General features: G+C 40.9%; 1 pseudogene; it reads left to right on the forward strand.

Annotated features, from left to right (window-relative positions):
- Positions 1-1,894: 1,894 nt before the first annotated feature.
- LOC135679675 (putrescine hydroxycinnamoyltransferase 1-like) lies at positions 1,895-15,657 on the forward strand (annotated as a pseudogene).
- Positions 15,658-15,974: the final 317 nt, after the last annotated feature.

Below are 15,974 nucleotides of genomic sequence, written 5' to 3' on the forward strand. Positions count from 1 at the left end.
TTAAGAGCTTGCCAGGAGTCCGTAGAATGGTTTCTGAGAGTTTATCGGAAGACCGCCGAAAGTTCACCGGAAGCTCGCCGGAAGAAGTCTTGACTTATGGACTTTGTAATAGCTTATAAAATGTCTTTAAATTCGTAGTTAGCATGTTAATTAGGGTTTGAATTAGGTATTAATCCTATAACCCAAGTAGGGGCCAATTGGGCCCGAGTTCGGACTAGTTTGGGCCAAGATTGAAGCCCAACTAGTGGGCTGAAAACACTGTAGGTGGTGGCACCGCCTGGGCTAGGCGGTGGCACCACCCAGTGCCCGAGAGCTGGGCGGTAGCACCGCCTGGGCTAGGCGGTCGCACCGCCCAGCACTGTCAGGGTCAGAAACTGACAGGCGGTGGCACCGCCAACATCGGGAACTCCACGAGAATTCAAATTTGGAGCTCAAATTTGAATCCTCTTGAGGCCTATAAATACCCCTCAAATCTCAACTGAGATAACAACTTTTTTAGCAGCAATTGTTTAAGAGAAAGGCCTTAGAAAAGTCTTAGCTAGTCTTGTTTTCAATTTGCTAGTGTTCACCTCCTTCTTTCTTGCTAAAAATATGTAAGAGAGTGAACCACTTGTAAAAGAGTTGTAAGAGAGGTATACACCCTTCCCCTTCAAGAGATTTGCTAGTGGAAGGTGAGAGCCTCATCGAAGAGGGGCCTCGCAAGTGGATATAGGTCACTTGACCGAACCACTTCAAAAACGACGTAATCTCTGGTTTGCATTTCATTATTGCTATTTACATTACTGTAAACCTTCTTACTTGCTTTATTTCATCATTACCTTTGCTGCACAACTTTGCGAATATGTTTTCAAGTTAAGCACTTCCGACTCCGATTTTTATCGCACGAAAGATTTATCGAAATCAATGTTTTAATTTGCTGCACTAATTCACCCCCCCCTCTTAGTGCCGCTCCGATCCTAACAATTGGTATCAGAGCCCGGTATTTCTCATTTCGGATTTACACTCGAGAGAAATGACTCTTCATGGCTTTCAAGAGGGCTTATCGGTTTTTCGTCCACCGTTGTTTAACGGATTGGACTACACTTATTGGAAAACTCGAATGAGAGTTTTCTTGATTTCTATGAATTTGGATTTATGGAATATCATTGAGAACAGTGTTCAACTTCCCTCTAAACCGATGAATGAATGGTCGGATTTGGAAAAGAAGTATTTTTCTTTAAACGCAATGGCTATGAATGCCTTATTTTGCGCTTTGGACAAAAATGAGTTCAATCGGATTTCTACGTGCGAAACGGCTTTTGATATTTGGCAAACACTTGAAATCACGCACGAGGGAACTAGTAGAGTCAAAGACTCGAAAGTTAACATTTTATTACATAATTTTGAGCTTTTTCGAATGCAACCAAGCGAGACTATTGGTGACATGTACACTCGTTTCACGGATGTCGTCAATAATCTAAGAGTTCTTGGTAAATCTTTTTCGAATTTTGATCTCGTAAGCAAGATCTTAAGATCCCTTCCAAAAAGGTGGGATCCTAAAATAACCGCAATACAAGAAACAAAAGATTTAAATATTTTTCCACTTGAAGAACTTATCGGCTCATTAATGACATATGAAATGGTGCGCAATGCACACGATGAATATGATGAACAAAATCACCTTCCAAAGAACAGGAAGGATTTGGAACTCCGGACAAATGAATACCACTTGAGCGATGACTCAAGTGATGAGGACGATGATGAACTTGAACTTCGAACACTAAATCTTAATAAGTTCATTAAATAAAAATCTAAAATAAACAATGAACTTGAACGGAGGAAGAGGCCAAAGAAGAGGAAGGCAACCAAGGATGAATCAAAAACTTCCAAAGATGAAACGGCGAATTGGGCTTTGATGGGCTTCGACTACAAGGTAAGTAACTCAACTCTCGTGAATTACTTTGAAGTTACTTGAAGTTTTTCATGAGTGCTTAATTTAGATTGTAGGAATAGGAAATAAAAATTATTTTTCAAAAATTATATCATGTTTTTCTTTTTAGCATCCTTTGAAAAAATTAAAAACTTTGATCATGAAATGTATTTTGCTAAGGTTTCATGCATGTTATGTTTTTGAAATGTTAAATGATGTATACAACATTAGGGATGATAATTATATGATATGTGATAATGCTTAGGATTAATCCATACATGTGTATCTTGATGATTTTATGACATACATGAGTTTTTGATGTAAATGTTGATTTGAAACTCTCATTTTAGATTAACATGTTTTTAGACTAATCATTTTTATGACATATTAAGATGACATAGTGCATGTACATCTATGTATGAATTTCTTGATAGTCTTTTGATGATAGATGTGATATCATGATATGTTTGGTCTTAACGGCTTCATGACGAAACTTATGTTTCGATGATGATACATGTTTTCACAAAAGACTTGAATACACTCACATGAAATTAATTGTATGAAATGGAAATAAATTTTCTATCCTATTGAAATTAATGAATTTATTTTACTAATTTTGTGAATCTCGAAATTGATTTTGATGACTTGATTATGAATTTCAAGTTAACGATTTGATTTAAATGAGTTTTATCTAAATCATAATCTTGATCTTGCAAAATTGGAATCCCAAATAATGTCTTTTAGTATTCATGAATTAATAATCACAATATGAAAGTATTGTTATTCATGACTTGAATTTGATTGAAACATTGCATGCTTAAATTAATTATTCTCCTATGTTTCAAAAATTCTTTAAATGCCTTATGTGATGATTGAAAATTAATTTACTTTATGATAAATCTATGTATACCATTTTGAATCTCTTGAAAGTAATATTACGATTTTGATGATTTGGACGATTTGAATTTGAATGAGTTTTATCCAAAATCGTGATCTTGATTCTGTAATATTTACAAATTAAGATTTATTATGAATCAAGATTTTTTCATTAATCGATCTCCCAAGATTTTCTTTTGATTATTTATGAGTAGGTTTTTCAAAAAGAAATTATGCACTTTGGTATTCACATATTCTAATCTTTCATGATATGATTTTTATGCAATTCCTTGTATTCATGAAATGTTTATCGCATCACCCAACTACTTTCTTCTTGATATTCCTTATGTGATGATATAAAATTATGCATGAAATACTCTTGTATTATTTTGATACATACAAATGAAAAGTTATGATCATGAATGGTCGGATGAAATTTGACAAGTTAATACCATCATGATTTGAAACATTTATGATTTGAAATTATGTATGCAATTACTTTTTATTGTGATGATATATGCATATAATGTGCATCATAAATTCTCTAAATAATGAATGCTTGGTATCATAATCAAAATATTGATAAATGCTATGATTTATTACCAAAATGATCTATCATGTATGATATGCTCATAATGTTGATTGATTTATTCAATATCGTGCATGAATGAAATATAAGGTTTTTGAAATAGTGCATGTTTCAATTTGAAAATATAATGATGCACAAATGAGATTGATACTTACCTTTGTCATAATTGATGTAAAGGGTCTTTCCATCTTTTTGACAATGACAAAGGGGGAGAAATATTGCTCGCTCAAGATGCAAAATTTGAAAACTTGCACATTGCAAATGAAGCAAAACTTGCAACTTGCACATTGCAATAGGAAGCAAGAATCGTGAGCTTACACAAGAAAGCTATCTTGTATTTGCTTTCGTAATTTTTTTGCTAGCTTGTATGTAGTAAAACTTGCATATCATAAAAATTGCTAGCTTATAGTCTAAAGAGAAGCAATCAATAGCTATTTCAAGAAGACCAAACATGCTAAACTTACACATCTTTAATCATTAGATTGCATGATGATAAAACTTGATATTATGTTTTCCATGCAATGAGTTGAACCCATATAACAAATACTTGATTGTGGTACTTCTCCTTTTTGTTGATGACAAAGGGGGAGAAGTATGTTGATGACATGACATATGATGCATAAGTTTTATGCATATGTTCATGATGATGTGTTGCAAGTATTCATGATGAATATTGCAATGACTTGAATTCTGCTTGACTTCAAGGTTCTATCAATATGGCATATTGATAAGGGGAGTTTGTTTAAACTCCGGGAGTTAAGGTTAACTCCGTCATCAAGTGGTTGTCATCATCAAAAAGGGGGAGATTGTTGAATCTCGTATTTTGATGATGAAACCACTTGATATGTGTTTATAATTTAAACTGCATTTTGAGTGATGCAGGTCTACTCGATCAGGATTAGACAGTTAACGTAGGAGGAATTGACGTTGCGTCGGAGGAGATCACGTCACGATATTGGACGGCAGAAGGCTTCGGACGTCGGGCATCGGGCCAAGGAGAGCGGAATTGCACCAAGGATATCGGGGTTGCGGAGGTCAACCACTGATTGGGCAACAAGCCGCAAGAGAGGATAATGCGCTGAAGAATCGAACGAAGCGCCAACCAATGACGTGCCGGGCAAAGGAATGTCGATTAGCGTTGTAATAATTGTCTAGATCGGAGTAGAGTTTTAGTTTGTGTGTGCAGGAATAACTATGATAATAAGAAAGACATAAAGCGAAACAAAGTGCGGAGTCAAGCGCGATGGATTCATTGGGAGTTCGAGAGTTCGACGGAAGTCCGAAAGTTCGTCGGGAATGCTGCCGGAACTAACCGAGAATGAGTAGGGAGCTTGCCAAAGGGTTTTTTGGAAACTCACCAAAAGGTTCGTGGGAAGTTCGCGGAGCTCGCCGAGAGAGATCGGAGCTTGCCAAAGAAGCTCGTTGGAACTCGCCAAGATCAAATCGTGAAGTTTAAGAGCTTGCCAAGAGTCCGTAGAATGGTTTCCGAGAGTTTATCGGAAGACCGCCGAAAGTTCACCGGAAGCTCGCCGGAAGAAGTCTTGACTTATGGACTTTGTAATAGCTTATAAAATGTCTTTAAATTCGTAGTTAGCATGTTAATTAGGGTTCGAATTAGGTATTAATCCTATAACCCAAGTAGGGGCCAATTGGGCCCGAGTTCGGACTAGTTTGGGCCAAGATTGAAGCCCAACTAGTGGGCTGAAAACACTGTAGGCGGTGGCACCACCCAGTGCCCAAGAGCTGGGCGGTAGCACCGCCTGGGTTGGGCGGTCGCACCGCCCAGCACTGTCAGGGTCAGAAACTGACAGGCGGTGGCACCGCCAACATCGGGAACTCCACGAGAATTCAAATTTGGAGCCCAAATTTGAATCCTCTTGAGGCCTATAAATACCCCTCAAATCTCAGCTGAGATAACAACTTTTTGAGCAGCAATTGTTTAAGAGAAAGGTCTTAGAAAAGTCTTAGCTAGTCTTGTTTTCAATTTGCTAGTGTTCACCTCCTTCTTTCTTGCTGAAAATCTGTAAGAGAGTGAACCGCTTGTAAAAGAGTTGTAAGAGGGGTATTCACCCTTCCCCTTCAAGGGATTTGCTAGTGGAAGGTGAGAGCCTCATCGAAGAGGGGCCTCGCAAGTGGATGTAGGTCACTTGACTGAACCACTTCAAAAACGACGTAATCTCTGGTTTGCTTTTCATTATTGCTATTTACATTACTGTAAACCTTCTTACTTGCTTTATTTCATCATTACCTTTGCTGCACAACTTTACGAATATGTTTTCAAGTTAAGCGCTTCCGACTCCGATTTTTATCGCACGAAAGATTTGTCGAAATCAATGTTTTAATCCATTGCACTAATTCACCCCCCCCCCCCCTCTTAGTGCCGCTCCGATCCTAACAATCAAGCCTGAGCCAATGGGCCTAATCACTTACATCAAGATCTATGTGTGCAGCGGTGCATCTCCATGCCCTGTGATCGTCTATCTCGTCCTCGCCAGTTCCATCGATATCTTGACGCATCTCCATGTATCGCGATCATCCATCTCGTGGGTCTTGCTATCACTTCCACTCTCCCGCTGTGCCTCCTTGTATGATTACAACTTAATCATAGGCATGTAGGCCCGACAATAAACGAGAAATATAATTGAGGCTCGAATACCCCAATAATAATAATCACAAGTACACACATCACACGGTCTATGATCATCCGTCCACATATCATGCATCACATATATAAATCATCATCATGTAGGACTACTAGATAATAATAAAAATAATAATCAATTAAACATTTTAATCAATTAATGTTTTCTGAAATTAGGGACATATAAGAAATTTTCTAAATTTTGAGGGGTATTTTTATAATTTGGATAAAAGGATAGAATCTAGAATTTCTGAAATTTCGAGGGGCAAAATTATCTTTTATCCAAAAACCCTAATGTCCTTCTCCCTCTCCCCTATTCTTGCGGCACTGATACCTTGTCGGCGATGGCCTGTGCGGTTGGGCGGCACCCTCGCGGGCAGCGTTGCACCCCGCAAGCACTGTGCCCGCGGGTGCAATGCTCGTAGGCACCGCACTTGTGGGTGGCACCCTTGTGGGCGGGCACTGTTAGAACCCTTGCAGATTCTAAACTTGGGGTTGATCTCTTTAGGGGATCGGCCTCCTTGGAACTCTATAGGGGTTCCTCCCTCCAAGTTGCTGCTCAAAAGCTACAGAAAAGATTTATCTATTACTTATGAAAAGAGGAGGAATACATGACTATTTATAGGGCTTCTAAACACTAACTCATAATAGAAATCCTACTCAAGACTCCTACTTCTAACCAACTCCTAATAGGACTCCTACTCAAGACTCCTATTCCTTTACAACTCCTTATTCTTCTCTAAGAAACAACCTCATAACCCTAGCCGGCCTCTTCACCTCTTTAATAGGGGTCGGCTTAGGTAGGTTTTACATGAATGTCCCTCTCAATTAGGACTCTCCAAGCTAGAGTCCTAACAGACCCGCCCTCTTCAAATCAGCCTTGTCCTCGAGGCTGATGATTCATGAATTCTGGGAATTTGATCTTCAAGTCGTCATAGTTCTCCCAAGTGGCATCTTCTTTTGGTAGGTTTGCCCACTGTATTAGTACTTCATTAGTGGGTCGTCGTCGTCGAGTCACGATCCGTCGATCAATAATGGCACTTGGCTGGGTCTGGAGTTCTCATTGGGTAGTCTTATTTGGTGGGTGGCTTTGGGCTGTCTCCAAGCACCTATTTACAACTTTCATCTAGCCATCAGTTTGTGGGTGATATACCATACTCCTTTTCAATTTAATACCCTGCATATAGAATAACTTTGTCCAAAATCTATTTGTGAAGATGCAAGTAGAATTTGTCATAAGCATAATACATCCCTTATAGTGTAATTCTTTTGAGTCCCAATTGTAATGAGCCACGGAGCTTGGTGCTTCCTCCAAATTTTTTATAATCTTATTAGTCTCTAAATCTTCCTTCCATTCCATCTTAATATCCTCAAGAAAGTCGCTGGTCGAAAGTGAAACAGCCGAAACTTCAGTTTGCTCGGGTAGTTGTGAAAGCTCATCTGCAAGAACATTCTCTTTCCCCTTTTTGTAAGTTATTTCATAATCAAATCTAAGAAGTTTTGTTACCCATTTTTGCTGCCCAGGGGATGATATCTTTCGCTCCAAAAAGTACTTGAGGCTTTTATGGTCGGTTTTAATTTGAAATCGTCAACCAATCAAGTAGGGTCTCCACCTCGTTGCTGCGCGCACAATGGCGAGCATCTCCTTATCATATGTTGACTTATTTTGATGGGAGAGAGATAATGCCTTCCTAGTGTATGCGAGTGGTCGACCATCTTGCATGAGAATGGCTCCAATTTCGACTCCAGATGCGTCAGCCTCAATAATGAAGGGTCGGTTGAAATCTGGTAGTGTTAGCACTAGCGTCATCATCATGGCTGCCTTAAGTTTATCGAAGGCAGCGGAGGCTCTATCAAACCATTGGAAGACATCTTTTTCCAGTAAAGAAGTAAGTGGTGCACTGATCTTTCCATAGTTTTTCACGAACTTGCGGTAGTAGTCTACTAAACCCAGAAAGCCATGTAGCAATTTTATGTTTCTCAAGGTCGGCCAGTTTTGCATTGCTCCAATTTTGAAGGGGTCCACTGCCACACCTTCCTCTGATATGATATGCCCAAGATATTCCACCTTCTGTTGAAGAAAGCAAAAATTCATAGTGGTTGTTGTGTGTTCAAAAGGTGGTTTTCGGTATGTCTTCTTCGCACACTCGTATTTGATGATACCCGGATCAAAGGTCCAGCTTTGTGAAGATTTGTGTTCCCTTTCATCTAGCAATTCATCTACTATTGGAATAAGGTATTTATCCTTGATGGTTATGCCATTGAGAGCTCAGTAATCATCGTATATTCCCCATGTTCCGTCCTTCATGCGTACAAGTAGCACCGGTGAAGAGTAGAGGTTGCAACTTAGCCGAATATCTCCTGTTTTGAGCATCTCTTTTACAATCCTTTCTATTTCATCCTTCTGGAGATGTAGATACTGATATGGCCGAGTATTTGCTGGAGGTTTGCCTGAAATAATCATCATATAATGATCATGCCGACGGGTAAGAGATAGGTTGTGCGGTTTGTCAAATATATCTGAAAATTCAGCAAGCAAAGGAAGTATGTTTGGATCTTCAAATTCTATTGGCTCTCCCTTAGTTTGCTGCTCAAGTTGTACCAAAAAGCTACTGTATGCTTTATGCAAAACCTTCTTCATTTATTGTGTGTAAATCATCGTTACGTCGCCCCCACGTTTCCCATTCAGTATCACCTGTTTCTCCTTACTGTAAAATTTCATAATTAGTTGCATAAAATTTCAAAAAATATCACATAATATCGTCAACCATTTAATTTTGAGCATGGCCTCATGATCATCAAGAGGGAGAAGGAAGAAATATGTAATTATCTCTTGGTAAGGCCTCATGATCAGCAACAGTTTCACTTGCGGGCTCCTATGATCATACTTCAAAATCCATCCATCGGCGACCTTAACGTCAAACCTGCTGCAATTCTCGATAGGTAAAGCCATCTGGACAGCAACCTTACTATTTAGAAAGTTATTAGTACTGCCCGTGTCGATGAGAACAGTGATCGGTTGTTGTTTGAGAATGCCTCCAACTTTCATCGTTTGCGGGTTTGAGTAGCTAGCTAGTGCATGTACCGTAACTTCAGTCGGTTGTGGCTCTTCTTCTGCATCTTCTTGTTCATGTTCAATACTCTCTTCTGGATGTTTAATGACCTCTTCTTCTATTGGTTCAATCATAAGAAGTCTCCCTTTACTACAATGATGCTCACAGCTCCACGGCTCGTCACAATGCCAACATAACCCCTTCGCATATCGCTACCGAAGCTCTTCTCTTGTTAACCTCTTTGGTGTAGGGACTTGGTCAATAGTAAGGGGGGTTGAGGGCTTCAATATTGCTGGTTGAGGAGTAACCCTAGTCCTCCGAGCTTCATAGTTCAATTGCTCCTCTTGATGTCGTGCGAAAGAGATGGCTGCCATAAGCGTATATGGTTGTCGCGCTTTAACTTCTCCTCGGATCTCCGGCTTCAAGCTCTCAATGAAGGTCCTCAATAGCTGTTTTTGAGACCAATCACAAGTTTGATTAGATAACCTTTCAAACCTGGTTTGGTACTCCTGAATGGTGGAGGTTTGTCGGATCTTTGCTAGTTGTCCGTCAATATTCTCGTAATCGGCTGGTTTGAAGCGGATCAGCAGTCCTTCTTTGAATTGTCGCCATGAAAGGACTCCATAAGTATGTTCAAACCAGTCAAACCACTGTATAGCATCCCCTTCAAGATGTATAGCTGTAATTTTTACCATAGATGCATCTGTGGTTTTATGGTACCGAAAATATCGCTCCGCGCGCGAGATCCAACCAATCGGGTCTCCTTCTTCCCATCTAGGGAAGTCCACTCTCATGTATGGATAGTTGAGGTTGGTCATAGAGCTTCCCCTCTCTTGAAAGTCATATCTTTGGGCTTGGTGCGATTGGGCAAAGCTCTCTCCTTGATGTGATTTCTTCGGGCTTAGTGGTCGGCCCAATCTGAGTTCGGTAAAGAGCGTCCGAATCTTATCCTCCATTCGCGCCTCCAAGGCTTCGAATTTAGCATTGATTGCCTCCTTAGATACCATAGTATATGCCCCCAAATCTATGATGTTAAGATCTCTCTTTTGTTGTTGGGTTAAAGGCATGTATAGGTTGAGAGAAGTGATGGTTGAAAGGGTTGGTGGATTGGTGGATGTAGGCTATGGTTTAGGCTTTTTTTGTGGCTGTTTTGGGTGCAGTTTGAGGGTGTGGTTTGGTAGAGTTTTAGGGCTATGGATGAAAGTTTTGGATCTGTGGTAGATGGAAGCAAAGGTTTGATAGAAATCAGTGGAAGTTGCAACAAGTATGTTCTGTCTTGTAAGAGCAGAATTATCGTCGAAGAAACAGTAGTTTCTCGACGTAATTTCTACCAAAAACTTGAGAGAATTGAGGAGGGAATTGATAGAAAAATCACAGTTTATATGACACCAAGGATATCTAATTTAATCAAAAAAAATTTGGCAGTATAACAGCAAGGAAATTGGTGTAAGTTGCGATTGCAGAATTCTTGTCGAAAAATTTTAGAGGTCTACGACGAAAATTTGCAGCAACACAAAATCTTTTTTAGAGATGAATTTCTCAATAGATCAATCTTAAATGGAAGCTAAGATGATCTATGAAGTGTATAAGAAATTTCATTCAAAAAAGATTGCAAATAGATGGGTTAAGGCAACAATATGCGGCAGAAATTTTCTGCAGCATAGATTTTCAAGTGTAGCATATTGGACATAAAAGATCAGTAGTTTATATTAAGAATTTTTCGATGAAACTAAAGGAAAATTCACTTTTAGGAAGTGTCAAAGATGTCATAAAAATTTCGTAGAAATTTGGAGAGAAAAAGCACAGTAGCAAGATCAAACAGATGGTGCTATACGGTTGGAATTCTGCAATGTATCTTTCGTCGTAGAGATGAAAACTTTATGACGAAAAGTTTATGCAGAAATATAGGAATAATTTTTTTGGGATTTTCAAATAAGGATAACTAAATTGCTGCAGCACTAAGGTAGAAAACCAGAACCTATTGTAATTCACGGGGAGATCAAAGGATGATCCGTGGTGGTGGAGATGACGGCGGAATTTGGCAACGATCTCTTAAGCAATTGTGGGAATTGCTTTGGGCGGTTGTGGAGGGTTGATGGATGGCTATGGAAGGGCAGCGAGACACCAAGAACGCTGCTCTGATACCAGGTGATAGAACCCTTGCAGATTCTAAACTTGGGGTTGATCTCTTTAGGGGATCGGCCTCCTTGAAACTCTATAGGGGTTCCTCCCTCCAAGTTGCTGCTCAAAGGCTACAGAAAAGATTCATCTATTACTTATGAAAAGAGGAGGAATACATGACTATTTATAGGGCTTCTAAACACTAACTCATAATAGGAATCCTACTCAAGACTCCTACTTCTAACCAACTCCTAATAGGACTCATACTCAAGACTCCTATTCCTTTACAACTCCTTATTCTTCTCTAAGAAACAACCTCATAACCCTAGCCGGCCTCTTCACCTCTTTAATAGGGGTCGGCTTAGGTAGGTTTTACATGAATGTCCCTCTCAATTAGGACTCTCCAAGCTAGAGTCCTAACAGGCACCCCTGTGGGTGGCACCCCCGCGGGTTGGCGACCCTACGGATGGCGCTGCCCCCGTGGGCGACACCCCCTTCTTGCGAGCGCTAAGCCGCCCTTGCGGGCAGGTTGGCCCTTTAATCGACGCTGTAAGCGGTGGCCGCCTCTGCATGCCGCTCGCCTGCACGCGAGCATCGTTGTGAGCGCTGTGCTTGCAGGCAACGCCCGCGGGTGCCATCACCTACGACCGCAACTACGTGCAGCAACAATTATTGCGCGCAGACGGCTTGCTTGCGAGCGTCACCCTTGTGGCCGCCGTTGTAGGTGGCTTGCCTGCATGAAGATGGCATCTTCATGCACAACAAGGGCAGCAATAGTTGCTGCCCTTCCTAGCCTATTGTGTCAATAATTTTGACATCAAAATTCATCCTAAAATACAACACACGCAGTTCAAAACCAATTTATCACACGGATAACCTGGCTCTGATACCACTGTTGGGAAATCTTAGAGGCGACATCACATACGCAACGGAAGAACAGAAAACAAAATCCCCAATTTCCCAAAGATTTGTTCGTCGTTGTGCGAAGATTAGTGCACAAAAATCTACGAAACTTAAAACTACGTATAAAGTAGATTATGTTACATAGGGAGATTGTATATCCCTGAATCCTTATAGATCTCTAAGAGGATGAAGGAGGTCAAGCGCCCTCCTCTCTAGCGGTGATCCACACAACAGGGTTATGCGGACGCTCCTTAAAACTCCAAGCCTGCTTTGAGGTGGAGAGGGGAAGGAGAATAGGAGAGACAAGCAAAGGCTCTAGCCTATGAACCACTGAATCCCTTCTATATATAGAGGTCCCTTATCAACTTAACCTTAATGGATCCTCCCCTATTGGGTATTGGATCTTCATCCAAATACCCAATGCTCTTAGATTAGTTGATCTTTATCGAATAATCTCTCATATGCCCTTATTGGATCTCGTTCATAGGATCTAATAATTCAGGAGCTTATTGGATATCTAATAAGATAGGGGCTCTGATGGATATCTCAAATCCGAACCTCTACTCATCGCAATGCCTACCATATGTGTGCGACCCTCTAGGCCCAATATTGAGCTGGCCGTGAGTCATACCTATCAGAACTCATTCTGGCTTAGTGAATTATTATCTCCATAATAATTCACTCGACTCATTGATTACGGATGTACTAGGCCACTACGCCACAATCCCTAGACGATACAGGGGAATCCAATCCATGGGACTTGTCTATCCTTAGTTACTATGTACTTATAGTCATTCATCTATCTAATATCCCAAAGACTGTATACCGGGCATGGTGTTGTCAGACCTATATGATTTCTACTCGAGTCTCGCTCTAATCAGATTCTCCCGGAGAACTCGTTCTCTCTCAATCCGAATGACCCTGGCCAGGAATTTATTTGAGCAAGAATACATAGACATTCCTTTCATGACACTGAGAGTGAATGATCCTCTATTGACACTCAATAGCCCTTGAAAGGTTGACTATCACTCCCGATGATCGACTGTGCTAGATCTGAGATATCCAAATATTTAAGTCTGGTATCAAAGAGTGGAGCACTCACATAGGACATCCTTGTTGTCTCAAGTCTAAGGACAATAAGGCATCATCAACCATTCATCATTTCATAAGCGGATCAATCAGTGGACTCATTCCTCAATAAACACATGTATTGTATCCCTAGTATCCCCACACGAGCAACTATGAGACCAGCTGCATCCATCATATGAACGGGTATACAACACACTAGTCTGTCTGATTTTCTCGATGTCCATCTCAAGTAACATATAACCAAAATTATTTAGGATATGTGTTTAAAGGTGAATCGGTGTCATTATCGTGATCTCATCACGATCCGATTCCCATTGTACAGGTCTTCATCGCATGTTTAAGTGTTAACTATTTAGAATTTGATTCAACATGCAACAAATGAAAACCTAACCTCAATAAAAGTTTTTAACATTATACATTATATTTTTTGACTACATTGAACGTAAACCAAGAAGATAGATCAATGTTCCATGTCATAAGAATGCCTCTCTTTTGTAAAATGTATAAGATGCTTACTTTTTAGTTTTATATTTCTGGATTTGAAGAGAATACCATCTCCTCAAAAGCCATGTGGTGTCAATGTCATTCGTTGATCAATAGGGCAGGTGGGGTGAGGATTGCTTCCTTTATTTTTGTTCTCGTCCTCATTCTTCATCTTTACCATATTCCCCATTATAACGTGAGGGCAGGCAGGGGAATCCCTATTAGAGATGGGAAAACTATAGGTTTTCCGTATTCTCTTAATTAATTCATTTAATTTTTTTTAATTACTATAAAAACTAATCAATAATATCAAAATTTATAAATAATAATAACGGTTAAATGTTGAATCCATTACTTCGACACATAGGCCATAAGGAGAGGATGTTACTATTGAATATTGATGTTATTTTATTTAATTCAATTGAACAAAATAGCATATAATTAACTCAATCAAGACTCAATTTAATTTGATTTAAATCAAGTATGACAAGCATTCGTACATAAAGTGTAGCTTATTTATTTCATTATCCCCACACATCCTTGTTTATTCCATCGTACCACCGTATTAAAGATAAGTCCCCATCGGATACCCAATCCATCGGTATAATTGAGAGAGAGAGAGAGAGTAACGGAGGTAGAGATAGTCGAATCCAGCTTAGTGGTTCCCAGTGAAGACACCCCGAAGCATAACATCTGGTTCTCTAATCTGGATCTTTTGATCTCACCAAGAAATTACACGCCCACCATCACCCTCTATCGGCACAATGGCGATCCCAGCTTCTTCTCCGTGGAGACCCTGAAAGCCGCCTTGGCGAAGGCTCTGGTCCATTTCTACCCCTTAGCTGGCAGGGTCGCCCTTGACGAAGATGGTCGGCTTGAGATCCAGTGCACCGGCGAGGGTTCCCTCTTCGTGGTGGCTTGGTCGGCCTCCACCTTGGATATTGTCCTCTGCGACTTCAGGCCGTCCGAAGAAATGAGGCAGCTTCTGGTGCCCTCAGTCGAATCCACTGAGTGCATGTGCATCATGCTTCAGGTAGTCAGCTCTTTCGACTGCTTATTCATCTCTATTCCTTCTCAACTCAAAGTTGCTGCACGCATGCGCGTACGTAGGTGACGTTCTTCAAGTGCGGTGGGAGTGTGCTTGGGCATCGCCACGCACCACGGAGCCATGGATGGCTTCAGCGCGCTCCATTTCATCAACACGTGGTCCGACATAGCCCGGGGAGCTGAGGACACCGTTGTGGCAGCCCTCGACCGTACCCTCCTACGAGCCAGGTTCCCTCCGACCGTCCACTTCGAGTACCAGCGCTGCAATCCAAGGCATCAGCGCTCCACCACCTCCCCCAACCCTCCTCCAGTTGCCACGCTCAAACTATCCAAGGACCAGCTCGTTTCCCTCAAGAACAGCATCGCCGGCGGCAGGCGACGACACGTTTCCACCTACGAAGCAGTCACGGCGTATGCGTGGCGGTGCGCATGCGAGGCGCGACAAATGGGAGGAGATCAAGAGACCCGGCTGTACATGACCGCTGATGCGCGTACTCGCCTGAAGCTGCCTCTTCCCCCGGGCTATTTCGGGAACGCCATCCTGAGGACGTCGGTGGCCGCAGCAACTGGGAAGATCCTATCCAGCCCGCTGCAGTCGACCGCTGAGAAGATCCACGACGCGGTTGTTCGTGTGGATGACGAGTACGTCAGGTCGGTCATCGACTTCCTGGAGTCATGGCAGGAATCACAGAAGGACCTCGGGGCCATTAGCTGGCTGCATCTACCGGCGTACGAGGCAGACTTCGGGTGGGGGAAGCCGGTGTTCATTCAGCGTGCGGTCGTGAACCAGAGGGGAATGCTATACCTAATGCGCAGACCTGAAGGCGACGGGGGGATCACACTGACCATGACGATGGAGCCGGAGAACCGGCCGCGGTTCTTGAAGATGTTCTACGTGGAATTAGACTGGCTCAGAGAAGATGGAATTGCAAGTGGTGTTAATTAGTCTTGAGATATATATTACCCAAATAAGAGCTAAACTTTGTGTTGGTTTATTCTATGGATAAAAAATAAATTATGCAGCATTATTATTACACAGAATTGTAGATCAAATGTATAACGAAATCAACTTAAATATACTTTGCATAAATTTTAAATATATGTAAAAAATTATTCAAATAACAATATATGATTATTGTAGTTTGAGAAATTTTATAAATATTACTATCACAACATAAAGTAGATAGAATCAGTGGTTAATTTTTTTTGTGAGAGGTTCACGTAAACAACAATGAAATAAGCAAAACATTTAATTTTTTTATT

This window comes from Musa acuminata, chromosome BXJ1-7, assembly GCF_036884655.1.
Source record: "Musa acuminata AAA Group cultivar baxijiao chromosome BXJ1-7, Cavendish_Baxijiao_AAA, whole genome shotgun sequence".
Taxonomy (NCBI): Eukaryota; Viridiplantae; Streptophyta; class Magnoliopsida; order Zingiberales; family Musaceae; genus Musa; species Musa acuminata.